Below are 3,052 nucleotides of genomic sequence, written 5' to 3'. Positions count from 1 at the left end.
ATATACAGAGGGAGAGAGGAGACAGTGAAAAGGGTATAATAGGAATAAAATTAAAAAAACCTAGTTTTTTTTATTAATTTCGTGGGTTATTTGGATTTTTCCAAATAACCCATACATCAAACAAGGCCTAAGTAAAATTTAGATGCTTTTTCTCATATTGAAACAAACAAATATATTATGACAATAAAATCTTATTACTAATATTTAAGAAAAGTAAATAAAACAATTATTATATTACAACTATCTTCTCCACATCTTCCCCTTGTTTCATTCCGGCCATAGTATCATACAATGGCCGGTTCAAAGTCTCCGGCAAACATAACGCAAGTAATCCACCCAAAACGCCACAAACGCCGAACAACGTAAACGGAATCCAGCCACCCATCACCACCACAATCGGCGTTAAAATTGCTCCCATCTGAGTAGCCTGAGAAGCACATCCCAACGCTGCGTTTCTAACCACCGTCGGAAATAACTCCACTGTATATATAAAAAGCAAATTATAAGTTCCCGCCATCCCAAAAATACCCAATATTCCACAAACCATTCTCAGTGTTTTCAATCCGCCGCCGTACCCAACTCCAATCAAACTCCCCAACAAACAAAACAAACCGCTAAACCATAATGTCCCAATCGCTAACTGTTTCCGTCCATATTTGTCTAATAATAACGCGGTTATTAGAAAAGCTGGCATTTCTGCGATTGCGTTTAGGAAAACGTTTAAGCATAGATTTGTACCGAGATTTACTACGTTTAAACTCAGGCCGTAGTAGACAATGGAACACAGGAAATTAATCGTGATTGAGAGAAGTAACCGGACACGAGTCATCGGCGTACGGATAACATCCATTAGAGATCCTTTCGTGACAACGTTATTGTTCGATTCATCGTCAACATCAATGGATAAAACAACGTCATCCGGGAGGTGTTTTCCGTTTAATTTCGCGATTTCTTTCATGACATTCATTGCCAGATCTAGCTTTCCTCTGATTAAATACCAACGGGGAGATTCAGATACAAAAGGAAGAACAAAGAATAGATAGAACAGAGAAGGGAGGGAAGAAACCATGTAGAGAATTCTCTAGGATGGGAATGAATAAGCTATGCCGGAAAGAATGGCGATTCCCGTGGAGAAGAAGTAGAAAGTTGACATTCCGGCAAGGCCTCGTTTGGATAGTCCGACAGGTTCGGTGGCAAGGACGAATGCACAGAGGCCGACACCGCCGGTGCTGAAGCCGGTGAGGAAACGGAGGAAAGTGTATGTCCAGAAGTTTGGAGTGAAGGCAGTGAGACAACCAAACAGGGCGTTAAGAATTGTGACGATTGTAAGTGAGCCTTTTCTTCCTAGGATAGAATCTGATAAGTGACCGAATGTTCCAGCACCTGTCGTAATATATATACATAATCAATCATTAAACATGGTATAATAACTTAAATTAATAAATCTTCTTGAATAAATAAAAATTATCCTAATTTTATAATAATCATATAGTTGTTGATGTCTAATATTATATCAATTTTATTTTTATTTATGAATCAAGCAGGATACACATGGTGTCAGTTTGACATGATTTTATGTTTATATTATCAATTGAAAAAAGTTTTATATGAAATAGATATAATTTTGTATTTAAAAAATAAGAAAGATTTTTCAAACAAGATATATTATTTTTCACTTCAAAACAAAACAAATAAATAACCTGATAATCAATGCTGCAAACCGCCGCTATCTTGGACCATCAATTTTTTTCTGGTTTCGTTTGAAGTTTTGAGAAATAATTTTTTTTAAATCAAAAAAATATATTATTTTGTGTAAATTAAATTAATAATTTATTATAAAATAAATATTTCATTTAAGAGGCACTCAAATAACTCTTTTTTTTGTGGAGGTGTTTTTTTTAAAAAAATGTTTGAAATGATCTAATATTTTACTTTTATTTTAAATTAATAATAAAAAAAATTATTATCTTAAAAATATTCCAAATAATTCATTTTTTTATTATTTTAAAATTTCATAAAACAAATTCTAAAGACACAGTATCAAACCCCATTCTTTACCCCACTAAAGTGTTTATATATATATATATATATATATATATATATATATTAATAAAAAATTGACCAAAGGAAAATAAAAATCATCTATGTTCAAGGCTGATTGATTTAAAATAAAAATAAATTTACTTTTTAAAAAGTGTATAGTCAAATAATATTAATTATTTTTCAAAAATAAAAATAATAATGTTATTGTGCAATATATATATATATATGAAATTACTAACCAATCATACATCCGGCGAAGAACAAAGATTGCACCACCCCAACTTTATACTTTTCGCCACAAATCAATCCCCACTCCGCCACAGTTGATATTTCAATTCCTCCAATCCACTCCCACTTCCCGGCTTCCATCTCACACACCCCGCCACAACCGCCGCCTACACACCGCCACTCCGGTTCACGATCAGCGAAAATCATGACCATAGTATGAAAAGCTTCTAAAGCCCAAGCAAGACTTGTCAATACGAAATGACGGAATTGCCATCGACCGAACTCGCCGCAGTACTTACGTAGCATATCGTCCATAGTTAGTTTTTCGATATCAGATTTATGGGCTGCGGCCGAAGATATATGCGGCGACTTAGAGTTTGATTCCCTGATCGCTGTCGCGGTTGACATCTTTGTGAATGGGATGGTTGATGAGAGAATTAATTAGAATTCTTGGGTGCCCTATTTATTATAAATTTAGTAGACATGTGGATCATGATCTGTAGTTGATCTTTCTATTAGGAGAATTTTAATTGTATTTTAATTAGAAATGGAAATAGGTTAAATATAATTGCGTTTAAATATTTGAAACAAAATATTATAAAATTAACAAGTTAAATATTATAAAAATAAAATTTCAGTAATTCAAAATAATTGCTATCCATAAATATTAATAAATTACTTTTTCGAGCTACATGCATCACTTTATAATAAGATTATATATATATATATATATATATATATATATATATATATATTTCTAAGAGTTTGTTTGATTTTGTTT

At 32.5% G+C, this 3,052-nt stretch overlaps 1 pseudogene; it reads right to left on the bottom strand.

The window, feature by feature from the left end:
* Positions 1-229: 229 nt before the first annotated feature.
* Positions 230-2,679, bottom strand: LOC124943290 (annotated as a pseudogene).
* Positions 2,680-3,052: the final 373 nt, after the last annotated feature.

This window comes from Impatiens glandulifera, chromosome 6 (genome assembly GCF_907164915.1).
Source record: "Impatiens glandulifera chromosome 6, dImpGla2.1, whole genome shotgun sequence".
Taxonomy (NCBI): Eukaryota; Viridiplantae; Streptophyta; class Magnoliopsida; order Ericales; family Balsaminaceae; genus Impatiens; species Impatiens glandulifera.
Note: the sequence above shows the minus strand (reverse complement) of the source record. Positions and strands in the feature narration are given on the sequence as shown.